Raw genomic sequence first — 27,677 nt, 5'->3', positions numbered from 1 at the left:
TAAGTTAGTAACAGATCCCTTCTCTTCCCTTTTCCCTCATTACCCATCTCATGGGACAACCAACTGGCCTATCTGGCTGCCCTGATTAGGGAGGAAACCAAGCAGCAGTGGAAGAAATAGATAGACAAAGGACAACAGATTTAGGCAGAGTTGGTCCTAGTTCAAGTGCCGCTTCCATGAGGATCTTAAATGCATAATGATCTTAAATATACTATCTCATTGCTTTTAACCCCCATATTCATTTTGGGAAGGAATAGCTTCATAAAGTGCTAAAAAGTGGGGGTAAGTAACAAAAATTATCTCTTGTTTGTCCTGAAGGAATGATTATATCTGGCAACAGTATCTGAGTTTAGACACTGGCTTTCAACATCAAGAGAGGGAGCCATGGCACATGCCTATAATCCTAGTGACTCTGGAGGCTAAGACAGCAGGACTACGAGTCCAAGGGCAGTCTCTGCAACTTAGTGAGACCCCAAGCAACTTAGCAAGACCCTGTCTTGAAAGAAAAAATAAAAAGGACTGGGGATGTGGCTCAGTGGTAAAGCGCCCCTGGGTTCAATCCCCAGTTTAAAAAAAAAAAAAAGAGGGAAACAACCTCTTAGAGGTTCTTTTGATTTGCTTTTTGGCACCACTCACATCATTACCAAAGAACTTCAAAGTTTTCTGCTTCAGTGACTAGATGACTGTGCTCTGTGGCTGGAGAGAGGGTAGGGAAGAAAATTTGTTTTGACACTTTTGAGGCATGGCTTTCTAGAACTTTATAGGTGTCTTTATGTCATTTGGCTTTCAGATACTAAGTACATGCTTAGCACCTACCACCCATTAGGAGCTGGAGTGTAAGGGTGAGAGCCATTCCCTGGACTGGTTTCTACCCTCTTCTATTCTAGTGGCAGAGGTAGAGAGAAAAATCATGGCAGCTACAGAAGAGTACAAGAAGATATGTGCAGCCCAAGTGGAGTCAGCGGGTGGGTGACTGGTGGGATTCCAGAGCTAATTTCAGGGAAAAGAGTAGAAGTGAGCCAGAATAAGAAGGAAGAAAAGGTCTTTTTATTCTACCAATCAATCCTGCTATTGAAAATGGGAACAGACTTTCCTACCTTGAGACAGTATCTGATGTAATCTTCATGCTAACCTTGTAAGACAGCTATCTGAGAAATGATTCTAAGTTTCCACAGCTGACCAATGTACATATTGGGATAGAAATGCAGGACAGACTGAAGTTTTGAGGCTTCCTAATTTGACATAGTCCCCAGTCATATTTACATTCACTGCAGGACGGTCATTCTTATTACAGTGGCATCACAGGATCTTTTAATTTGATTGATTGATTGATTGATTCTGGGGATTGAACCCAGGGGCGTTTAACCACTGAGCCACACCCCCAGCCATTTTTATTTTTTATTGTGAGACAGTGTCTCACTAGGTTGCTTACAGCCTTGCTGAATTGCTTAAGCTGGCTTTAAACTTGTGATCCTCCTGCCTCAGCCTCCTCCCAAGCTGCTGGGATTATAGGCATTTGCCTCCATGCCTGGGGCATCACAGGATCTTAAAAATGGATTGAGATATCATATATGTATGTTTGTTTCAGGTCAGGGCTTATTGTAAAAGAAAAAGGAAGGAACCCTTCTATGTATGATCAAAGATTACAGAGATATAAATGTCATTAATGATCACTTTAGCAAAAAACTTGGTCAGCATTCTTTTTTAGAAAATAATGCAAAGCATATGTCATTATCAGAACTGAGATTACTGCTTCTATTCTGAACACAATGCTATGAAATAAAAACAAGTTAAGCATATTTAATGTGTATGTGTACTTAAAATTTAAATTAATTATATACCATTGGACTGAGATCCATGTGAATCTCTTTATTGTTTTTCTGTCCAGTCACTCAGGTTTCATAATACCCCTGTGAATACCCATGATACCTGTTGATCAGGCAGACAACACCCTCACTTTACAGATGAGAAAAGGCTGAGGTGACGATGGCCTTGTCAGAGTCATAGCTCAGGCTTTCAGATGCAAAAGTAAATAGGACACTTTCATTTATGTGTCATGCATTGTGCTTGGAATTTTCATAATATGTGCTCAATTCCTATCTTAACCCAAGTAGGTATTTCTATCAATTTTAGAAGCAAGAAAACTAGAATCAGGGGTAGAATGTCATCAAGTTACAGAGTTATAAGTGACTGGCTTATGATTTTAACTTGTTTTTCCAAAGCCACATATCATTCTACACATTTCTGCATGGTATCTATATCTTTCACAGCGTATTTCATGTCGGAACAAGTCTGTATTCCAAGTCTGTCACACTGTGGGCACTCAGCAATTTTGTGGAATGCCTAAGTGATGAATAGAATGTGTACATTGGAGACTAGGAAAGAGGGAAAAAAGAAGGATATTTGATACCTTCTAAGTCTCCTGTTAAAGAAATGCTTTTGACCTTGTCAAGGAAATAGTCTTTTGGGTGAAGAGGCTTTCCATTTTTGCTTTCCTTTCTATTTAGTGCAGGACCCTTGTTCTGTTGATAAAGATAGAAGATTATACCATAAGAGTGAGATGCTACCAAATAAAGGCTTATGTGGGAAAAGGAAATATGAAAGTATTACCAAAAATATTTGTGAGTCTGTTCTTCAGGATCTATAAGCATAATGTTGTACAAAATGCTTTTTGGGACCTCGGATGCCTTGTTTATTAAATGGCCCCGACTTTGTCCCGACCCCAAACATCCTTATCCACAACACTCCTGCCCTTTGTCTTATCTGAATTCAATAAAGGGCCTTCCGATAATTATCTTAGGCTGGAGCCTACATGCAAAATACTTTTCCTTATTTGTTTATTAAAGGTGACATTTGTCATAGATGACTGCCTTCTAATACATAACTTTGACTTTAATTGAATTGGATTCTCAGTTGTTCAGCAAATATTGATTAAGTAGCTATTATGCACAAGGGAGGACATTATTAACTCTCTGTTAGATGGCAGAGAAAAACCTGTTGTCCTGTGAAGCTCCCCTGACTCAGGAGGGACTAGTTGGGTTGTAGTTCTCTGCCTCCACCATTGAGGATTGCATGATCCAGGACACTGAGCTTCTTACTCTGGACATCTATAAATTTAAGATATTCATTGGGTCTTGCCTTGACTGTGTCTTAGGAGAAATTTGGGAATGTATCAGAGAGTATTGGGTCATTCAAATGATTGAGGATTGTTATGGGTAATTAGAGGCAGGAAACAGGGATGATATATGCCAGACAATGTGGGGTCAGTTCCTCACCACAAGAATGTATTCTGAACAAGATTGTAAAAACATCTCCATTAAGAAACACTGAAATAATCCTCAGTTTAGTGTTCCCTGCAGTCAACACAGTGATTGAGAGGCAAATGATGGTTCTGTTAATTTTTCAAAAATGAACAGGGATGATGTCAAATATAGGCAGGCCACTGGCAAAATGCCTTTCAAGGAGTCGACCCGTGTACACATGGCGCACACACACATGCAGAGTGGGGGTATATTAAATACTAGTGGTCTTTGCAGTGCCTGATGGCAAAGGAGTTACTAAAATACCATTCATTATTGTAGCACATTTTCTATTATCTCAGATAATCTGTAAAGCAATAGCTTGAAGGCCACATGGAATGTTAATTCCGCTAATGAATCCAGAGACTGCAATTTCCCTGGCTTCTCAACCTAAACTTATCTCCACACCACTTCAGTGCATACGAAAAGACTCCAGACTTGGTAGACTTGCCTGCGTACCATGGAATTTCTTTTATTACAGAAGAGCTCTATGCTCCAGACTTACTATTGCCTAATTATTTTATTTTGCCATTAAAGCTAATTGTCAATAAGGATAACGAAACTGGCTCCTAGAGATTGTAGTAATTTGAATCATCCCAAGGCTCTTGGTAGCATGATGTTGGCTGGAAGTATCATTTGCACCCCTCTGAAACAGGTCCATTTCCAACCCTCTGTGCCTTGTGGGACTACAGAGTTCTCAAGCTTTTCTCAGGCAATGAAATTTATTTATTTATTTAATTTTTATTTTTTAAAGAGAGAGAGAGAGAATTTAAAAATATTTATTTATTTATTTATTTATTTTAGTTTTCGGTGGACACAACATCTTTATTTTATTTTTATGTGGTGGTGAGGATTGAACCCAGCACCCCGAGCATGCCAGGCGAGTGCAGTACCGCCTGAGCCACATCCCCAGCCTCATGAAATTTATTTTTAAAACATGAACATACACATTTGGTTGTTATTGATCGAATAGATTTGGTTGTTATTGATCCAATAGAAATCTTTCTCCTATTCCACTGAGTTCAAACATAGGCAAGGCAATCTGCTCATCCCAGATTTGGGAGTAGGGCTAGAAGCACAGATGGAAGTTTCTTCTTCCCCACTTTTTAAAAATACCTGGCCCCATTTCCTCATTTTCTTTGGATTTCAGTATCCATTGGCATCACCACATAATGCTTGACCCATGTGTAGCCCACTCCATTACCATAACTAAAATGAGACTTTGTAGCAAATGCAAATAGTTTACATTTTATTCCTAGGTTTAATTCCTAAAAAAAGTACTGAATCAAGATCCAACATTTCTGAGTCTTATTTCTACCTCACAATTTTCCTTAGTCTCTCTCTCAGTTTTGCAACCCTAAAATGTGGATAATAACCATTTATTTGCCTGCTTTACAAGATTGCTGTAGAAAGCAAGTTAGAGGAAGTATATAAAATTCTACTTTTTGTTATATGCAAATATAAGATAGTGTCAACATTATTATAACCACATTATTTCAAGTTTTATAAGGTAGATGTGATCATTATTGTCATTTTTATCAATTTGAATTTGACCTCCAGTTTATTTCCATTTAAGTAGTCCCTTCCAGGTGGATAATCTACCATGATGTTTTGGGGTTTAAATACCCTGACTTTCCATACAAATAGTTAATGGAGACGAGCATTGGTGTATTTTTGCACTCTAGTCTATCAAATAAAAATAGTCCCTAATATCTCTAATTTTAAGTCCATTAATCAAGTTGTTATGTCAGAGAACACCACATAAATAGAATGCACAATTTAAGATAAGGTTTAAAAAATATAAACAACATATATTTATCTAGGCAAAGCATTAAAATTTTATGTGAGAAAATATTCTCTTTATGCTTATTATAGAAAAAGAAGATAAGCAAGAAAAAGAAGATAAAAAGGAAAAAGTTAAAATCCTACCCACCCACACTTACCACTTCTATTGCCTTAACCCATTAAGTTCCTATTTTTAACTCTGAATATGTGAATGAAACTGACATAGGTGCATTAAAATAGGTTGAAAATCATAATCTATTGCTTATATATTATATTACTATTATTACTATAATTATATTATTAATATTAGTAGCATGTAATTACATATTATATAATCATACTATATACCAATTAAAATTTTTGTATGTGTTCCATGTCTGGGATTCTTGGGACAAAGTGGATTAATGTATGTTCTTGTCCTTCAAGTACCTACAATGCCTGCTAGTTCTCCCAGAGTCATGTAGTTGCAGACAACAAGAAATGTCAAGCTTTAGATGACATTTCTGCAATCCTGGCCATAGCTCCAGGAACCATGCATCTGTGATTATCCCAAAAGGCAAAGATACATATACAGACCAGGCACCAGGAAATCAAAGATCTCTTCGATGTTTGGGTGAGAGAACTTTGACCAGAGAGGGTGCCATATACCAAATAGTATAAAAACCAAGGGTTTCAGATTTTTTATTTTTTATTTTTTTGATCCAGAATAGGAGAAAAGCAGATAGATGTAAAGAATAGAGAAATGCAGATGGAAAGCAGTGAACAGAAGCCCGGAGGCTGTACCAGTGGTGAGTAAGCTGAAACTGAGTTGGAGAGGAGATACTGAGAGTAGCTGGCAGCAGCAAAAGTAAGGGAAAGACCCAAAAGAACTGGGTCCTGCGAAAAGAAAGGGTAAAGCAGAGCTCTCTGAGGCCCTGACAAGACAAGTCATCACATGACCATCTGTTCCCTGTTTGCCAGCCTGGAGCACAGAGCCACAGCTGTGTTCTGAACAGAGATGAGATGGCTGTGGTTCCGTAAGGACTGAAGGCACCCATTCAAACTGTTTCCTCTTTGTCCTCCTTCTGTACTTCTTGTATGTCATCAGATGTAATCTAAACCTACCTCTGTTCCAATCAGCCTGAAAAAATCGGACTCTAGCCTACACATGCATATGTGCATATCTATTTTTTTAAAAGGAGCAATCATTTATTTAGTTTGGTAAGGGGAGGCTGAGACTTTGTGGTCTAGGAGTCAGTTGCAAACCTGTACCATTTGTCAAGGGAAGCCATTCCTAAGAACACATTGAGAAGTCGGAAAGTGAGGATGTGCTTCATGCTAGAGAACAAAGGTAGAAAATAGCCTGGGATTATAGCTTGAAATGGACCAGTTGCCAGGGGCCAGGAGAAGATGTAGATTCTTTCTCAAGCTGGGGACCATATCCATGGCACTTTAGGTCTAGAGCTTGGACATACACCATCCCTCTGTAAGGCTGCTGGAGAACCAATCCTGAAAGTGAAAAGTTCTTAAAACAAAAATGAACAAAAAAGGCAAGTGGAGAGCCGCTTCCCAGAGACAACATGGGATTACAAATCTATAGCTATTTATTGTGGCAACGGGCTAGGAAAAACAAATAGCTCAATGACAGAGAATAAAGTACTCAAATATACATTCCTATCCACCATCGCAACTTGGTTTATGATAAATTACACTTTTATAAATTAGTGGGGGAAAGGAGGCATTGCTTAATAAATAGTACAGATACAATTGACTTTTGATATTGAAAAAAAGCACCTATCCAAACCTCATAGCTTATATGCATAAAATTCCAAATGGAATGAAATTTTAAACATGAGAAAAAAATTAACAATCAAAAAAAACAATATGTAAATATTCGTACAGTAATGAATATAGGAAAGACTATCTTCAGAGTATAAGGCCTAAAGAAAAACTATTTCTAGGCTTAGCTATATCAATATTTAAAACCGTTTTTTAAAAAATTTCTTTCTTAAGTGTTCTGTAGTTTTCATTGTATATAGTTCTTTCACCTCTTTTGTTAGATTAATTCCCAAGTGTTTTTTTTTTTTTTTGAGGCTATTGTGAATGAGTTAGTTTTCCTAATTTCTCTTTCAGAGGGTTCATCACTGATGCATAGAAATGCACTTGATTTATGGGTATTGATTTTATATCTTGCTACTTTGCTGAATTCATTTATTAATTCTAGAAGTTTTCTGGTAGAATTTTTCAGATCCTCTAAGTATAGAATCATGTTCTTGGCAAATAGTGATCGTTTGAGTTCTTCTTTTCCTATTCATATGCCTTTAATTTCTTTCATCTTTTGTCTGTCTAATTGCTCTGGCTAGAGTTTCAAGGATGATGTTGAAAGGACTATGTTTTTTCATCAGAGTTACTATTTAAAAAGGGAAAAGGCAAGACTTAAAGTGGGAGAAAATATTTGCAGATAGTCAGAATATTACTGTATAGAGGGGCACTGTCCAGTAGAAACTTAATGCAAATCTCACCAGTTTTTTTATTGTGATAAAAGTACATATATTGTGAGTGCCCCTTCTAATACATGTTTAAATATGCAACATTGTGGAGAAAAAAAGCTAACTTCTTTTCTCTCTACTCATACCATTCAACACAACACTATGAGGGGTTCATCCAGTAGATACCAACTGAGTGTCCAATAAGCCACAGGTTGGTGGCTCACACAAAAGCCCCCACTTCAGATATAAATCATTATAACTACTAAGTTGTAACCCATACTGCTGTTCGACCAATCAGCCTTAAGTCATGAGTTCCCACAATCCCCTTCTCAGGTTTAATTGATTTTTTAGAGTGTCACAGAGCTCACTTTACTTATGTTTAACAGTTTGTTATTAAAAAAATATAATGAAGGATAAAATGAACAATCAGATGGAAGACAGGAGTAGAGGAGAGATGTGGGAAAGGGCTGGGAAATTTTTATACCCTCTCAGGGTGAACTATGCTCCTGGAAAGTCCGAAACTATTCAAACTCTGTTCTTTTAGATATTTGTGGAGGCTTCATTATGCATTTATGATTGACTACATCATTGGCTACTGTTGATGGATTTAACCTTCAACCCCTTCCAGGAGGTCAGGAGGTAGAGCTGAAAGTCCTTTGATTCTCCTGGCAATCAGCTCATGTCCTACAGGTATAGAGGAGACGACCAAGAGTGGCCTTACCACCTAGGAAATTCCAAGGGGCTTAGGAACTCTGTGTTAGATAATCCTATCACTCAGGAAATTACAGAGGTCTTAGGAGCTGCTTTTTAGGAACTAAGGTCAGAGGCCAAAAATATTGGAACAAAGATTCTTCTAGTGCCCCTATGTATAAGTGCTTTTCTTTTCTTTTCTTTTTCTTTCTCTTTCTCTCTTTCTTTCTCTCCTTCTCCTTCTCCTTCTTCGCTGGGGATTGAACACAGGGCCTTGTAAACACCAGGCAAGCACACCAACACTGAGCTACAACCCCAACCCCTACAAGTGTTTTTAAAAGGAGCTCTAAGTCAGGAACCAGGGGCAGAGACCAAATATATATTATTATGTTTTTCCCCTCTTATTTCAGTTTTGAGGTCTCTCCTTGGAGAGTGGCTATAAACTTTAGCCCCACCCTGATGGGAACACTAAGGATCTGGTTGTGGATTTTTACAGTACGCCTCCCACAGGATACTTCTTTATCCTGACATCTTGGTGTTTGGCTTGTGACCAGGTGTCCTCTCACAGGAAACTTGTTTATACTGGCAGATGCCCTTGTGGATCTTGTCTCTCCTGAGTCTCATTTATTCCTCTTGAGGTGCTCCTTCTCTAGGAGAACTTGACTGGGAAAGAAGATGGGTTTGAATGTGTTGGTCAAGGCAGACCCAGGAAAAGCACTGCAGTAAATCACAGGAGATGGCAGAAGCAACATGGTACTGATCCACTAGCCAGGAAGGGTGCCATGTGGACCTGTGCCCAACCAGGTGGGGAATTAGAGGCTCTGGGGGCCAGAGCCTTTGCTGGGGTTCAAGCAGTTTTCTCATGAGGTGTTTAATAGGTGGGGTTAGAGAAAGAGGACATAAGTTCTGAGGGGCCTTGCTGTGACAGAGGGGTGGTCATCGTAGCATATCTACACAGCGTATGTGGGGTGGGGTGGCAGTGGGATGAGTTTGTAGGTTATATTTATATGTCCTTAGGAAGGTAGTCAACAGGTAGCTGTATCAGATGACATCTGAACTGGCCACAGGGAGGAGGAGGCAGCTAGCTGGGAACCGTGGAAAGGTAGCTAAGCCTAGCTGCTTACAGGAGGCAATTCCCCTTAAAATCAAAAGATGCCAAGAAATGTACAGGCTAAGGCATGATGATTCCAAGTTCAAAGCCAGCCTCATCAATTTAGCCAGACCCCAAGCAACTTAATGAGAGCCTGTGTCAAAATAAAATATAAAAAGGACTATTGATGTGACTCAGTGGTAAAATGCCTCTGGGTTCTGGGTTCAATCTCCAGTAAGTGCCCCCCACCCCCAAAGATTTTCCTGGATGTTTTCTTCTAGGAGATTAATAATTTCAAGCTATACATTTAAATCTTTAATCCGTTTGGAGTAAATATTTGTATATGGTAAGATAGGAGGCCAAGTTTCTTCTTTTGGATGTGTATGTTCAGTTTTGTTCCGAGACTATCTTGGCACCATTGTGGAAGATCATTTAACTATGAATTCTTAGATTTATTTCTGGGCTCCTTACACTGACCTGTTTTCTGTCTTTACACTGGCACTACACTGTTTTGATTGCTATAGCTTCATGATATGATTTGATATGTATTCCTTCAGCTTTGTTCTTCTTTCCAAAGAATATTTTAGTAATTCAAATCCTTTGTGATTCCATATGAAATTTAGGATTTTTTTCCTATTCTTGCAAAAATAAATTCCATTAGGATTATGCTCCGGACTTTATTGAATTTGTAGATTCAATATAGACGTTTTACAATATAAAGTCTTCCAATCCATGAACACAGCGTCTTTTCATTTATTTGTGTTTTCTTGGATTTCTTTCAGCAATGTTTTATGGTTTTTAGTATACAAAGCTTTTGCTTCCTTGGTTAAGTTTATTTCTAAGTATTTTGTTCTTTTTGATGCTCTGGTGGTAAATGGGTTTGTTTTCTTAATTTCATTTTCAGATTGTTCATTGCTTATGTAGAACAATGCAGCAGATTTTGGGATGTTGCTTTTGTGCACTCCAACTTTGCTGAATTTACTCATTAGTTCTAATAGGGGTGTGTGTGTGTGTGTGTGTGTGTGTGTGTGTGTGTGTGTGTGTGATCTTATATGTAAGATCGTGATATCTTCAGTTAATTTCACTTCTTCCTTTCTGATAGGGATACCTTTTATTTCTTTTTCTTGCCTAATTTCCATAGGTGGGATTTCTAGTACTGTATTGAACAGACACAACAAGAGTAGGCATCCTTACCTTGTTCCTGGTTTTAGAGGAAAAGTTTTCAGTTTTTCACTGTAGAGAATTATGTTAATGTGAGCGTTCATATGTGGTATTTATAATGTCGAGGTGATTTCCTATAGTCTTAGCTTGTTGAGTGTTCTCATCATGCAGGGGTGTCAAGTAGGGGCAAATGCTTCTTCTGCCAGTGCTGAAATGATCATAGGGTATCTGTTTACCCTTTAATGTGGTGTATATTGATTTTTATATGTTGAGTCATCCTTGCATCTTTGGGATAAATCCCACCTAGACATAATGTGCTATCCTTTTAATGTCTGATTGAATTTGCTTTGCTGATATTTTGTTGAAGATTTTCACATCTATATTCATCAGGGGATATTGGCCTGTTCTCTCTCTCTTCCTTCAGTGTGGTTTTGGCGTCAGGGTAATGCTGGCTTCATAAAATGAGTTTGGAAGTGTTCCCTACTCTTCAATTTTGTTGGAAGAGTTTAAGAAGTATTGGCATTAATTCTTCTTTGAATGCTTGGTGGGGTTCTTCAGTAAAGCCATCTGGTGCTGGGATTTTCTTTATTGAAAGGTTTTTGGTTACTGATTCAATCTTCTTATTAGTTAGAAGTCCTGTTTCAATTTTCTATTTCTTCATGATTCAGTCTTGGTAGATTGTAAGTTTCTAGGAATTTATTATTTCTTCCAGGTTATCCAAATTGTTGGTGTATAATCAAACAGTATTTTTAAAAAATATTTCTTCTCATTTTTGTAGCATGATTTTAATGCTTCCTTTTTCATTTCTGATTTTATTTATTTGAGTAATTTCTCTTCTTTCACGGTTACTTTAGCCAAAGGGTAAAGTAATTTTATTGTCCCCCACCCCTCCAAAAAAAACCTTATTGTTTCCTTGAATTTTTTTTCTTGCTATTTCATTTATTTCTCTTTGGATCTAATTATTTCCTTTCTTCTGCTAACTTAGTCTTAGTTCATTCTTAGCTTTCTAGTTCTTTGAGGCATAAAATGAAGTTGTTTATTTGAGATACTTATTCGAGATATTCATTCATTTTTAATGTAGATATTTATCTCCATAAAAATTCCTTCTTAGTACAGATTTTTCTGCATCTCATCAGTTTTGGTATGTTGTGTTTTTGTTTTCATTTGTCTCAAGATAGTTTCTAATTTTCCTTTTGATTTCTTCTTTAATACATTGGTTACCCAAGGGTGTATGGCTGAATTTCAACATACTTACAAAATTTCTAATTTTCCCTATATTATTAGTGTCTAGTGTTGATCCTCTCAGGTCAGAAAATAAGTTTGGTATTATATCAATTTTCTTGACCTTGTTAAAACTTGTCGTGTGGCCCAGCATGTGGTCTAACCTAGATAATTTACTGGGTGTGTATTTTGCTGCTTTTGGATAGAATGTTCTGTGTACGCCTGTTAGGTTCACTTGGTCTATAATATTGTTTACCTGCTCTGTTTCCTTATTCGCCTTCTGTCTGGAAGTTATTGAAAGTAGACCATTGAAATCTACCATTATTGTGTTGCCATATATTTCTCCCTTCAGTTGTCAATGTTTATTTCATATATTTGGGTGCTCTGATGTTGGACACATATATATTTATATCTTCCTAGTGAATTGAACCTTTTATCATCTTTCTTTATTCTTGTGACAGCTTTTGATTTATTCTGTCCAGTAGAAGTTTAGCCATCCCTGCTATCTTTGCTTGCCATTTGCATGGGATATCTTTTTCAATTCATTCACTTTTAGCCTGTAGGATTTCTTAACTCTTGGGTGAATATTTTGTAAATGGCATACGGTTGTATCTTGTCCTTTATTTTTCAATTCATTTGTCCATTCTATGTCTTTCGACTGAACAGTTTAATCCATTTATATTTAATTTGATTATTTTTAGGGAAAAACTTACTCTTGCCATTTTATCAATTATTTTTGGTCTGCTTTGTAGGTCTTTTCTTTCTCTCTTTTCATTCTTACTGTTTTCTATTGATTTTTTGTAGTAATATAATTTGGTCTTTCCTCATTTTCTTTGTGAATCTTCTATAGACATTTTCATTTTGGTTACCATAGGACTTGCATAAAATAGTTTGTAGTCCTTACAATCTATTTTAAGGCAATAACAGCATTTTGTATTACTGTTACTGATATTTACAGTTTTCTGTATTTGTCTATATGGATAAAGATCTGCCAGGGATCTTTATACTTTCATATTGCTGTCTAGGTTTCCTTCATCTCAAATGATTCCTTTTAGCATTTCTCATAAGACAAATGTAATGGTAATGGATTCTTTCAGCTTTTGTTTTTCTGGGGAAGTCTTTCTCTCTACTTTAATTCTAAAGGATCCCTTTGCCATGGTTCTTAGTAATACAAGAGTAGTGTTTTTTTTTTTTTTTAATCATTAAAGACTAGTATTCTTGATTGGCAGTTATTTTCCATTATCATTTTGAATATATCATTCCACTCTCTTCTTGTCTACAGAATTTCTGTTTAAAAAAATATGTCAGTGTCTTCTATAGGTGTTCTTTTACAGGATGAGTCACTCTTGTTATTCACAAAATTTTCTATTTATCTTTAATGTTTGACTATAATGTGTCGATGTTGAGAGCCACAGCCAAAGGGGCCCCAGCAAATTTCCAGCTGCCAGCAAACTTCCAGCTGCCAGCTGATGATTGGCTCACAGCGGCCCCAGCAACATCTAGCTGATTGGCTCCTCCACGGAGCTGCTCATTGGGGGACTTCTTTGGCTCTGCCCACGCAACCCAGCCAATCGGCCTCAAGAGCAGGAGGATTGTGGGAGGTTGAGAGGCTGGTGTGGGGGAGAGGCTTGTGGAAGCCGGTGGTGGCAGTTGGGCTCTGAGGGTTTTTTCCCTGAGGAGCTGTTTTGTTTGGCGTTTGTAGTTCTAAAAATAAAGTTAGTTTCTTTTGACAAGTGGCTCCTGAATTGTGCCCGGCCAGACTTCGGCATGTCTTTAATGTGGACTTTATTGGGTGTCATTCTGGTTGGAGTCCCTTGGGATTCTGGAATCTGTATGTCCATTTGCTTTCCCTAATTTGGGAATTTCCATCAATTATTGCATCATATAAGTTTTCTGCCTCTTTCTTCCTCTTTTCATCTTATGTACATATTGACCCTTCTGATGAGTTTCCATCAGTTTCTTAGTCTTTGTTTATTTTTTTCCCCCATTTCTTATTTATTTTGCTTCTTTGACTTTGTCATTTCCAATGACTTGTTCCTTGAATCTTTCTTTTGCTTTATCAAGTCTTCTATTGAAACTTTCCAGTAAAATTTTCAACTTTAACTATTTCATTGTTTTTTTTAATTAAAAATTTTTTTTTAGTTGTAGATGGACCCAATATCTTTATTTATATATTTTTATGTGATGCTGAGGATCTAATCCAGTGTCTCATGTGTGTGAGGTAAGTGCTCTACCATTGAGCTACAACCCCAGCCCTGATTCTTTTTTAATAAATATTTTTATCTCTTTGATATTCTTATTTTGTTTATACATTATTTTGCTGTGCTCAATAATCACTATTATGGGGTTATTTTGAATTACTTGTCAGGTAATTTATACCTTCATTTGTTAAGGGTTAGTTTCTGCACAGTTCTTTTGTTCCTTTGATTGGCAATGTTATCTTGTTTCTTTATGTGCCTTGTAAAGCAACCACCTCTCCTAGTCTATATGGACTACTTCTTACAGGGAAAGATCTTCATCAATCAGCCCAGCTAGAGATTCTAGGGATTTCTCACACTTTTTCAGTGAATTTGTGTTCTCTGGCTCTGTGCACGTCAATTCTCAATTAGGGGGATTTTCTGATTTTTTAAAGTCAAGAGTTCCTAGTTTCTTGTTCCTACTCATATGTAGTTGTAGTATTGCAATTTCTCTGGGTCTTCCACATGACGACCAGCTCTCTTTTTTTTCAGCAGCCCCCAACCTTTTAGAGTATGCCAGCTCCTATTAGAGCTTCAAGTCAGAGGAAACAGAAGTTAGTCCTTCAAAAAGCAGGTACATCAGGTTTACACTCCAACTTATTTTCCTTCCCAGAGACAAGCTGGGAATTGGGGTTTTCTTCTGTTTTTTTTTTCTGTGCTGATGTGGGGGAAGCACTACGTCAATTGAGTGTGTGCTAGTTCAAACTTCACCTTTATTCTCAGTGACTTCCTGGATCCCTCTCCTGTATGTTTCTGTTTAAGAAGCAGAAACAAGTCCTTTGGGTAACCGCCCCCAAATCTGCACATTTGGTATATGTTTCAGTCTCTTTTCCTCCCTTGGGAGAAGACCACAGTTGTGAGTTTTCTCTGTCACACTGTGCTGAGCTGGGGAAAGGGACCATGTTGAATGGATACCACACTGGCTACTGGCTTTGTGATTGTCTGGGGTAAAGGAACTTCTTAAGAGTTTTCTGGATTTCTCACAAAGGAAATTGGTCTATTGTGTATTGTATCTGTATATTGTTGAACTGGTGTTTCTGTGAGAGAAACAAAGGTTCGAAACATTTTTTCTCACCATATATGTATTTTAAAAAATATTTTTATAAAAGAACAAAAAAGGTAGCTTTAAAATATTTTCTAGCAATCAAATACATGCAAAAAAGAATCAAGGGGTGTTAATTTTAATAACATTTTATTTAACTCAATATATCCTTAATATTACCATTTCTGCATATATTTAATGTAAAGTTATTAATATTTACCATTACTCATTTTGTATTATTTCTGAAACCCAGTGTCCATTCTACATTTATAGCATATCAATTTTAACTAACCACAGTTCAAATTCTCAATAATCATATGTGGCTTACAGTAGTACTGCATTAGATAGCTATATCTATCATATAAACATATCAAATGGATATCTATTATATAGATTTGCTTCTATAAGCAAACAAATCAAAGCAACCACAATGATAACTTGGTGCCCTTTACAGGGGAGAAAAGCTGAACGATGAAAACACATTATCATATGCTTTTCTTGAAAGTTAGAAAAATACAAACTAGAACAATGACATGTTATTCTTTATCTATTGTGTTACCAAAACTGAAGAGAAAGAGAAAAAGTTATGGAATATTTGCCTGGTTCTTTCTATGGCTGCCTTTTTTCCAAACAAAAAGAATATTCTTTCCCCTTCCATGTAATAATGAGCTAATTCTCATTTGTGTCTTCATTAGAATATAATGATAAGATGGTCATGTTAATTTTTTTCTTATTCTTACAGATGTGCCTCTGATGTCATCATACAGTCAATCAAACTTATCAGCTTACAGCTTTAAAAACAACAGGAATGGTTTAAATTTCTGTACATGATATGCTACTTTAGGATCGGTTTTCACTATAGTCAAAAAGCTTATTCACATTTCTGAGGGATATAAATTTTTGTCTTTTCTCACAGGTTGACTTTATGATTTCTATCCAAATTAATTTTTATTTTCCAATAGATTCACCACCTATTTTTAGTTTTAATGAATGATCTATAAGCAGCTACCTGAAGGAATCAATCTTGATTTCCTTGAATTCTTTACTAAAAGGGATTCCTATAAGTTTATTGTAATCTGTTTGAAAGTTTGGGTTTCTGTGAAGTGAGGATTTGTGACAGAGGCTTCCCTATAATGGATGAAATGTTCCCAGGCCATCAACTGTAAGATCTGTTCATACAATTGCCTGTGGTTAGTTTTAGTCAAGTAGAGCCATTGATGAGAACAAATTTCTTTTCTGCAGTTTAATAAAAGGACTAGGGGAAATGCTCTCAAAAAATACAGAAAAAAAAAAAAAAGAAAGAAATGTTTTATTCCCTAGGTATTGCCATTTGAGAAGAGACCAGAACACAATGGCCAAACTGAAGAATGGATGTCATTGAAAGGAGAAATCTGGGCCAGACCAGCCTGGGGCATAAGGAATTGTGTGGATCCAACCCTTCTGAATATCACTTAAAAGGTTTTCACCAGATGTACACACCTTAAAATGAAGTTTCTAATTGTTCTTCTTTTCCTCCCCTCCCCCCTTTCACAAATCACAAAGAAAAATGGATGGTGGTGTTGGGGAGCCCAGTAGAGAGAGTTAGGTACAGAGCCAGTTCTGAGAAGAAAGAGCATGGTCAGAATGTTAATTTCACTTTATTATCTTACCCTCTGCAAACAGACAGTGAATGCTCCTGCTCAGAATCTGGGGATTTTTGATCAGGAATAGCAGCTTGTCTGGTATGGTGGTATTATCTAAAAAATCTCCACCAGCAAGGGCAGGAGAAAGAAACAAAAGCCTATCAATTCTCCAAGGAGGTAGCTCACCAGTAGATTGAGGAAAGATAATAGGCTCTGCTCAAGTTAGCTGGAGCCTTTCAGCTTCCAGAACAAGGAGGCACTTTAAAGAGACGTTGAAACACATGCTGTAATTACTTCTGGGAAAGAAAACAGGCCGAACTGTACTTACATCAACACCCAGAGTGAAGGAGGCCTTGAATAAGTTATTGTGTGCCTCTCTTCCTGTGTCTTCCTCCCTGCCTCCCTCCCTCCTTCTCTCTTTCTTTCTCTCTCACACACACAAATGCACTTCATCACCACGTACTCCCTGGGGACTACCATCAGCTGTTGAAAGCACAGCCATCTTGAATTGCTAAAGACGGGAAAGAACCAGGGAATGAGACTGCCTTGGTTAGACACAGGCAGAGAATCTGTTTTTCTGAACCTCCTATCTTCCCAGGAAGATAGAAAGAAACACACGTTTTCCTTTTTATTTTTTTTCCTCCATATTGGATTGCTCAGACCACGTCTGGCCTAACCAGGTGGCTTTGGGGCTGCTTCTGTTCCACTGAAAAGCAATGATAGACGTGCCAACTTTTTCTTACTGAGCTCCAGACGCTCACACATGCTATCACAGCTTTTCAGTTCAGAGAACTACTTCATCTCCAAGGGTTACCAGTCACAGTCCTGGGTCACTTCAGAAGTTTAGGGGTTCATGTTTGGCCATGCACCTCAATGCTCCCATCTTTCATTTTCTTCTTAAGCAAATTCACTGGTCTACCAAAGGGAGGAGGTGTTGCTAGCCCAAACCTCTGCCAATCCTATTTAAGATCATTCACCCTCAGTCCTGCCCCACTTATAGTCACTGTTGGGAATGGAAGAGTCCCTTGCCAGGGTGTGCAGATCAGTCAGTGGGGTACAGGATTAGAACTTGCTATGAGCTTAATGTCCAGGATCCCCTGCATATGCCTGTCAGAACAAAGACTTCCTCTGATCCCTTAGATATTGCTGAATGCTGCATCACAATCATTCAGGTTGTTGTTGTTAAAAATGCATATCCCCAAATCTCACTCCAAACTTATTAAATTAGGTTAGGCCTGGGAACCTGCATTTTAACAGAAGAAGAATAGCTTATGTTGCAATGACTAAGATCACAAACTCTGGAGACTACCTGCTCCCTTCATTAGTTTTTGTGTGCTGTTGGCGGGTATTTTGTTGCCTCTTTTCTCATGAGCTTGATTTTCAAGAACTCTTAAGGTGCTTGTTATGTAATACAAGTGACAGCTAACATTTATGAAGCTTTACTGCGTGCCTGGCATGACTCTAGGCACTTTTAATGGATTTACTCATTTAAGTTTCTCCAAGAGGTAGATAAGAAGGTGACTTTAATTCTTTAAAATCAGGTTTGCAATTCACAGGTTCATGTGTTCATTTTGATTATCGTTCTGCTTTTTGCTCAGCTTTCCTGAGTCCTTATGGGTTTGAAGCTGTGTGTCATTCCTCCAACCTGATTTCCTCAAACTTATGCCCTTTTCACCCTCTTATACGTCTTTCTGACGCTCCTCTGGGGTGCTGGGAATTGGAATCTAATCCAGTTACTTCCTGCCCTTCAGAAACAACAGGCCCCTGAGAACAGGGCTGCTGCTGTCCACTTGAGAAGCACCCACTTCCCAAATGGAGAGAAAGGAATTTTCTGAATTTGGAGCTCAGCTATAGGACTGGAAGGCCCAAATCATTTCATATAAGTCTCTGTCAGTGACGTTTCAATTACAGCCCTAGCTACTAGGTTTCTTTGGCCACAGTGTGTGGCCTTTCCTTAGGGACTCCTTTGCCTTTAAGGAAAATAACTGCCCTGATTTTTCTTCTAGATTATTCTGCACCGACTGTCTTAGGTCCCTGGAATTCACTCAGTCTCAGATAAACCAGCATGGTTGGCACCCTCAGTCCCTGTGTTACTGGATTGGGTCTCTGGTATGTGGAGCCAAGATGCCCAGACTGGGGTCTGGATGTATCCATGTCTATCTACATTCAGAGGTATGAAGTTCTGAAAAAGAGGCCCCTGATGCTATTGATTTAGGTATGGAAAACATAACAGCACTTTCTGTTTTCAGGGCTGACAGGGAGCAGAATTCCACTGAGCTCCTTATATTTTCTGCAATTTGATAGGGATCTGAGGAATTTCACAATATGATGCTTCATCGAAGGCGCTCCAAACTTGTATTCTGCAGTCTGCGATGTTTTCTGATGTGAATAATAGCAAGAGCTATAAATATCAATTCTTCCCTGGGTCTGGAGATTTCTATGCTGATTGCCTTTGAGTTGGAAAATGGTAGAAGAGCTTGCTTTCCTATTTTCCCCAGAAGGAGAGATTCGAGAAGGAGAAAACAAGAAGCTAGATTTTATAGAGTTGTAGAAATTACAAAGGTTGCCAAGGTAGTTATTCAACACCCAGAGACAACACACCATCTCAGCCTGTTTCTGCATATATATTCCTCAAACCCCAGTAGGCATGAATAATAATATCGAAATGAAGGAAATTACTTGAAGGAAATTGCCTGAGTGGGACTGTTACAAGAGGAGAGTAGGGCTTACTTAATTAAAGCACAGTTTAATTATTGCTATAACTTAAGGCGATGGTGTGCCAAGCAATAAGGTAGGGGTATGGGAAGCCTGGGCCTTGTTGGCTAACAATTAATTTCAAATAGTTTGAGGAGGGTGGTAAGTCATGATTAAATACAGGAGTAGGCTGATAAATGAATCATTAGGGAAGTGCATTTTTAACTAAATGGAAATGAGTCTAGGAAGAATGGGAAAAAATCATTATAATGATTATTCTGTGGCCTTGTTAGGGCAAGGGGTGGTGGTGGTGCGGAGGATGCTCTCTAGGTCAGAATAATAGACAAAAAAACTGAGGCAGATACTGCCTCTTGGATGGAATCCCTGGGCCCTGGTTCAGTGCAGGGGGGTGGGGAAGCACGTATCAGCAACAGGGCTGCATAGAAAAGTCCTGTGCCTCACCTCTTCTTGGGCTCACACCCTACTCCAAGCCACCACCCGTCTCTGATGCCTCCAGCTGGCTGCTGAGCCCTGGGATAAAACCCACACCAGGCCTCCCTCATCCTTGCCCAATTTCTGGCAAAGCTATTCTCGTACCTGCACTTCTGGTTTTCTGCTCTTGTTTCTGTTTTTCATTTGTCAACTGGGAAGTTGACTTCTTACCACCTCAAAATAATAAAACCGTAAGATAAAACAACATATACATGCATCAGGGAAGGAAGAGATTTATCTAGGCAAAGGTGAAGATGAGAACAGGAATATGAAATGTTATTTTTCATTTAAGAGAATTGTCCAAAGTGAATGAGGAGAAGAAGAATGGGAGGGAAGCTCTTGATTGATTCAGTCATATTCAGGTACATATATATGAATATATTCAGAGGATAATTCAGAGAATTCCCATACACCCTTTGCTCAAATTCAACAATTGTCTTGATGTGTTATGACTTTTGTTCTTGTCCTGTCTCTCTACACCACATACCCACAGAACAGACACATTTTTAGAAGAGGTTTGGTATTACCATGCTTTGTCTTTCAGTGTGTTCCTCCTGAAAACAAAGATCTTCCTTTGTGTAACCAGATTAGTTATAAGATTTGAAAATTTAACATATATATAACACATACTTTATCAAATAGATATTTCAGATTTGTCAATTGTTTCAGTAATGAGCTTTTATGCCCCGATTTTTTTTCCTTTCCAATTCAGGTTACAGTCCAAGATTATGTTCAATTTTATATTTCTGTATTCACCTTTAATTTGGAAATTGTTTCTCAGCCTTTCTTTATCTTATCTAACATTGGAATTTTTGAAGGAAACAGGAAAGTTATTCTATAGACCATTTTTTCAATTTGGATTTATCTGATGTTTCTTTATAATTAGTTTCAGGTTATACATTGATGGCAAAAATACCACAAAACTGATATTGTGTCCTTCTTGGGGTAGGTACTCTGGAGGAACATAGACCCCATCTGCTCCTAATTTCTGAAGTACCTTTTGATTACACAGTTGTGATTCAATTTCTCCACTGTATAATTACTATTTTCCTCTGTGCTACTAGATACCCATTCTGTGAGGAGACATATTAAGACCATGTAAATATCCTGTTTTCCATTCAACTTCTTCTGCCTCTCAGATTTTGAAACAATCTTTACTGTGATGGATTCAAAATAGTGTTTTTTAACTCTGTCACTCTGTATAACTTATCAGATGTTAGAGTGATGCAGTTAAAAATATCACTATTCTTCAAAATTAATGAACTGTATGAATTCTATCTATCTACTGCTTATTTTTCTGTCTAGTTATCTATCATCAGTATGGACTCATGATACCTGTTTTAGTCAATGGATTACAGTCTAGTATAATTCATATTTATTTGAATGCTCAAATTATCCCAGATGAAAGAGTGGAATGAATGAGCTCTCTTTTCACATCCATCTGTCATCTTTCTACCTACCTACCTATCTAGTTCTCAAAGTATAGACTCATAGTTCATGAGTCATTTACTTAAATTTATTTAAATGTCCATTACATTTATTTACTTATTTATTCTGATGTACAAATTTATTCTGATGTTCAAATTTTTGCTGCAGTCTTCATATTTAAAAACCAATAACTGGCCACTACATGTGCAAATTGCTCTTAGGTTTTTTTTTTTTTTGGTACACAGTAACAGGACATATTTTTATCATATGAAATCATGAGTTTATATTGTTACCTCCAATTTCAATCCAATCCCACAGGGTTCTTCTCTACCTCTCTTTAGTCTGTGCTTCCATATCTTCCTTCTCCAGTAGAGAGAAGGAGAAATAGAACCACAGTATCTTCCTTCTCCAGGGGAGAGAATTTTGGCTGCTAACAGTGTCATCACATCTACTCTTTTGCTTAGCCTTATGATACACTATATTATAAACCCAAGTCTTGAGGAAGTTCAAATCATTTTTAACAGTTTTTCCCTCTTGACTGGGAGTGTATAATCAAAGTACTATGTTAGAAGGTTCCTATATTAGTATGTTATACGTCTTTGTGGTTTTGATTTTCCTTTGTAATATCATGATATCATTATTTTTCTGTTTGCATTAAGTTTTAGGTCCCCCCAATACTTGATTTAATTTAAATTTAAATTTATTATTGGCACATTTTACGTAAGTCATATTTACATAAAACTATTCACTCATAGACATTTCATTCTTTCCTATAAGCTTTATACCCTATTTCCTTCATTATCTGTGGGTAACAATTCCATTGTTTCATGGTTGACTTATGAGTGAAAATATGTGTGTGTGTATTTGCAAAAATTAACAGATACCTGTATGTTTTCTTATTTTTCCTTGTTTCATACACAAAAAGGGAATGTGCTATATAAGCTTTTTTTTGCATTTTCCTTTTTTTCAATTAACCACATGGCTTAGAAATCACTCCTTATCAGTTCATGAAGATCTTCCTTTATTAGTTTTTTCTTGTGTTTAGTTGCATTGTACTCCATTGTGTGTATGTGCCATAGGATTTAACCAATTCCCTCTTGAGTATTTAAGTAATTGCCAATAATAATAATTTGCAATTACAAATAATGAAAAACTTCATGTTTCTGTATTTTTGTATTGTTGTAGGAGTTTCTTAAAGGTCAACATATAGATGTGAGGTTCCTGGCTTTGTTGAAAGATAGATGATGTGCAGCTATGTTACATATTGCCAACTTCCCTTCTTTAGTTCACCATTTTGTATTTTCCCCAGCACTGTGGGATGGTGTGACCTGTCACTCCCCCAGGCTCTGCCCAAAGAAGATACTCGTCAAGCTTTGAATTTTTCCCTCTCTGATAGATAAAAAAAATGGTATGTCAGTGTAGTTTTATTTTTTACCTATTTAAGTATAAGGAAAGTTGAATATATTGTCATATTGTTTAATTTTTATAACATTTTTCTGGTTTTTAATTGAATCTTGCTTGGCCTTTCTTCTTCTCAATCTCTCAAAATTCTTCAGGGGTATTAACTATCTGTGATATGTATTGTAGATACTTACTATTTGAATTTTGTCTTTTGACTTTGTTGATTTTGTATTTTTTGTCAATCAAAACATTTCTAATGTAGTCCAATTTATCAGTCTTTTATTATGTTTGGATTTTTGAGTTATGGTTAGAAAACCTTGCCTGATGTTCATACTATAGAGGAAGAAATTCCTGTTTTATTCTTGCACTTCTTTAAAAAAAAAAATATATATATATATATATATATATATATATATATATAGAGAGAGAGAGAGAGAGAGAGAGAGAGAGAGAGAGAGTTGTTGATAGACTTTCATTTTATTTATTTACATGTGGTGCTGAGAATTGAACTCAGTGCCTCACTCATGCCAGGCAAGTGTGCTACGGCTGAGCCCCAACCCAACCCCTTATTCTTGTACTTCTATGGTTTCATTCCTTCCATTCCATTCTTTGATCCATGTGGGGGGTGTGTGCATGTTGGGTGTGAGGAATGAATCTAAGTTCATGTTTTTTTTTTTTTTTTGCAAATGGCTAACAAGTTGTAGCAATGCCATCTATCTAAAAGTCCATCTTTGCTCTAGTAATTCGAAATGACCTTTTTATCATACTCTAGAGCTCTTATATAATTAAATTTTAGACCTTTTGTTCTATTTCACTCATTGGTTCATTTATTTATATGCCAATACCACACTGTTTTAATTATAGAGATTTTGGAGTAGGCTTTACTTTTTGGGAGGGCTCGTTGATTTCATAGTTCTTCCTTTTCAGTGTTTTCCTGCTAATTCTTGCATATTTATTTTTCTATAGGAACTTTAACATTACTTTCTTACCTTCAGAAAGAGACCTTTATATTTTTATTATGATTGCATTAAGAACTTCTATCCTAACCATGTTGAGATAGCTAATCTAAACACTATGAAGCTCTTTTGCTTGGGAATATTTTAGTTCCTTACAAGTCTAATTCAATTGAATTAATGTGCTGTGATTAAAGCTAGAGAGAGCATATCAGAGGAAATTTTGATCAGCATGTGGACACAAGCACATCAAACTTTCTGTGAAATACAAGTTTATGTGACACATGTGCATGTAACACAGGGCATTTCATTGGAGCAACAGAGTGTATGTAGGAGAACTTAAAATTAAACATTGAGTTATAAGCTTTAAACTTTCCTTCCAAAATTAAATAAAAGTAATACAGGCAGCTTGACATTGTGCAACAGATGTGATTTGGAAAGCTCATTAAAAATGCAGGATGTTACTCTGGCCCTGCACAAATTGACCCCGGATGAGGGAAAAGAGTCTTCAAAAAGTAGAGAGAAATCAGGGCTGAATTGCTAATGACTCTCTATGCAGAACAGCTTCATTTCTGCAAGTGGAGGTCAGCAACCCAAAGTGTTATTCGCATATATGAAAACTCATTATTTTTTGAGACAGGGACCTTCTTGCTCACAGAATTTGGTCTCCAGTACTGTGGTATGACTCATCAGAGGAGTTTCTAAAGCATTTATTTTTTAAGTTTACCTTGGAAATCACTTCCACCCAATACTGCTTCACTATATGTTTGTGGCCATTTGATGGACTGTCACAACCCATTAGGATGGGTAGGGAGAACATGTGGGCTAAGTGCAGTGGCCCAAGCCTATAATCACAGAGACTAGGGGGGCTGAGATGGGCCATATGGATAAGGAAGCCCAATAAAGGATCACAAATTTAAGGCCACCTGGGCAACTTAGCAATACCTTATTTCAAGAACAGAAATAAAAAGAGATGGGGGTGTTGCTCAATGGTGCAGTCTCCGCTAGGTTCAATGCTGGTACCTAAAAAAAAAGAAAGAAACCATGTGGACCTGGCAATTGCTAGGAGACAGAGATCCCAATGTCACCAGGCACAAAAAAGCTTGTACATAAAGGTCGTTGTTTGGGGGCATAGAGAAATTGACCCTAAAAAAACTCATCTCTTGAATTTTTAGCTGTACAATCATTAAGACAAAGTTCTAGGATCCCTGAGGAATTGGGAGGGCTGTAGATGCTTGCTTTTGAATTCATTAGCTGCATCAATTTCTCCCTTCAAATGTGATTTTCTGAGCAATTACCTTAAATGCTCATTCCTCTCATGAAATTTTATTTGCTATCCTCGTCTCACGTCTTTCATTTATTCTTTTCTCATTTGCCCAGTGGTTTAAATATTGGCCTTTACAGTCAGACATCAGGCATTGTTGCTGTGTCCTAGCTGAGTCTAGGGTAAAGAAATCGTACTCCTTGCACCTCCAGTTTCTCAGTTGTAAAGAGGGGGGAACATGGGTCCTGACTTCACAGTGTTATTGTGAAGCTTAAAGTATGTAGAGTAGTCCAAAGTGCATGCCATGTGGATAAGGAAACCCAATGTAAATGGCTGCAATTATTATTTCAAGTTCTGTTTGCTATTTTTTTGTCAATTATACCAATAGTTAGAAAAAACTTTGGAAAACATGAGGGAAATGACCAACAATGGTTCTATTAGCCAAAACAAATATTTCTATCATTGTTACCATTCTAATCTTTTTAAAAATATTTTTGAATTCTAAGATAGACCATTATTTATTTATTGATTGGTCTATTAATGAATATTTGGGTGATTTCAATTTTTTTCTGTTAATAGTATTTCTGCAATACCAGTATATTGCACTATTTTATTTCTGAATATTTGGATTGTTTCTATAGGTTATGCTTCTAGAAGTAGAATCACTAAGTCAAAGGATAGAAACTTTTCATGGCTCTTAATACATATTATGGATTGTTTTACTGAAAGGATTATTCCAATTTGCAATGCCACCAGCAATAGATTATTTTAAATAGCTTCTTTTGATAAGAAAGGGATTTTTTGTTTCTTAAATGTTTTAAATGATCTAATACTAAAGGCACTATGGCTTGAAATACTATATTGCATTTAGCCCTCTGATAATTTCTTGTTTTCCTCTTGGATCATTTGTCTATTTAGTCTGTTTGTGATTGAGACCACTAGTTGGCGCCCTTATTCATTCTCCTCTTTCTCCTTGAGAGTTGAATTTTTGACTTTTATCTTGGATATATCCAGCTAGAGTAAAGACTATGGATGTTTCTAAAAACAAAACAAAACAAAACAAAAACAAAAACAAAAACAACACTGAAAATACAACTGTGATATGATCCATTTATAGCACTCCTGAGTGTATACCCAAAGGAAATGAAACCAGCATATAAAAGAAACTCCTGCATACCTATTTTTATTGTGGCACTGTCACAATAGCCAAGTTATGGGATCAGCCTGGGTGCCTGTCAACAGATGAATGGATAAAGAATATATGGTATATAAATATGGTGGAACCTTAATGAACCATAAAGAAGAGTGAAAAATCACATCATTTGCAGGAAAAATGGATGAAACTCTAGTTCGTCATGTCAAGCAAAATAAACCAGTCATAGACACAGAAGGACAAATATTGTATTTTCCTTCATATATGGAAACTAACAAAAAGATGACATGAAAATAGAAAAGGGGCTACCAGGGAAGAGGAAGAGGAACACAGAGAATGGGGAAGGTGGGGTAGAAGTGAGGGTGGATAGGATTGAACCTTGATATATTCATGTGTAGAAATATCAAAGTGAGATCCGTTAATTTGTACAATAAATATGAGTTAATATTTTCTTTTTAAGAAGACTGTACTTTCTAGCTTCCTTTGCACCCCTGTGTGGCCAAGTGAATACATTTTGGTGAATGGAATATATATATATATATATATATATATATATATATATATATATATATAAAATTTATCTATGGCTGTGTAATTATATTACAGCAATAGCAGCTTAAAAAAAACCCTCATATTTATTATCTCATGGTTTCTGTAGGTCATGAATCTGGACCCAAGTTAACTGAGTTCTCTGCTCCAGTGTCTCTCATAGAGTTACAATCCAGGTGGTACTCAGGAAGGGGTCTCATCTGAGGCTTGGCTGGGGAAGGATCCACTTTCAAGATCACATGAGCGTTGGCAGGATTCAGTCTCTTATGCACCATCAAATTGAGGGGCTCAGGTATTTGCTGGCTTTGGCCAGAAGTCACCCTTGGTTTTATGTGACTAAGGTCACTTTGTAGGTTAGCTTATTTCTTCAAAAGTAACAAGGGAGAGTTTTACTAGAGAGAGAAGGCTCACTAGACAAAGTCACATTCTTGTTACATAATCATGGAAATCATATCCCGTCACCTTTGGCATATTCTATTAGATGGAAACATGTTACTGGTTCTGGTCACACTCAAGTGGAAGGGCTTCCATGGGGGCATGACTATCAAGAAGTGGGAATATTTGGAGACCATCTCAGAGTCCACCACAGAATGGATACAAAAGTGATATATTCAACTCCTAGAACTTGTCCTTAAAAGGAAAGTGATTGCTGTTTTCCTTACCTGCTAAAACACAGACTTGATGGCTGGAGTCTGAGTAGCCATTTTTGTATCATAAGGTGATTACCTCATGTTGAGGATGAATGAGCAGCAAAATAACAAAGTTTGGGAGTCTTGCAATATCTGAACTACACTGTTATTTTGAATTTTCTGCCACTCGAAACCAAATTTAATCCTAATGGATAGATTTTTTGTTGCTAGTTTTAGTCATTTTATATAAAATTATTATCTATTGTGATGTTATTATCATGCACTTTTACACAGTACTAGCTTGTGTTTTAAAGTTTCTGCATCTGATATGATATTATATTTATGACCTTTTTTTTACTCATTACCTTTTTCTAAGATTTATCCATTTGATATTTATCCATTTGATATAGTATGTGGTTTATTTTTGATAGATGTTTGAATGTGGGCAATATAGCAGAAACAGCACATCAAGGTGAGTGTAGTTCAGTGGGAACGCAGC

General features: G+C 37.0%; 1 long non-coding RNA gene across 1 annotated transcript in view; it reads left to right on the top strand.

Annotated features, from left to right (window-relative positions):
• Positions 1–27,677, top strand: part of LOC120883759 (uncharacterized) — a 63,557-nt gene that overhangs the window by 34,040 nt on the left and 1,840 nt on the right. Inside the window, exons 3-6 of the long non-coding RNA XR_005725957.2 lie at positions 13,857–13,935; positions 14,444–14,525; positions 15,736–16,451; positions 18,622–18,787. This is a non-coding gene — a long non-coding RNA (uncharacterized LOC120883759). The remainder of the gene's footprint in view (positions 1–13,856; positions 13,936–14,443; positions 14,526–15,735; positions 16,452–18,621; positions 18,788–27,677) is intronic.

Source organism: Ictidomys tridecemlineatus, chromosome 14, assembly GCF_052094955.1.
Source record: "Ictidomys tridecemlineatus isolate mIctTri1 chromosome 14, mIctTri1.hap1, whole genome shotgun sequence".
Lineage (NCBI taxonomy): Eukaryota > Metazoa > Chordata > Mammalia > Rodentia > Sciuridae > Ictidomys > Ictidomys tridecemlineatus.
This window is presented reverse-complemented; position numbering and strand designations above follow the sequence as displayed.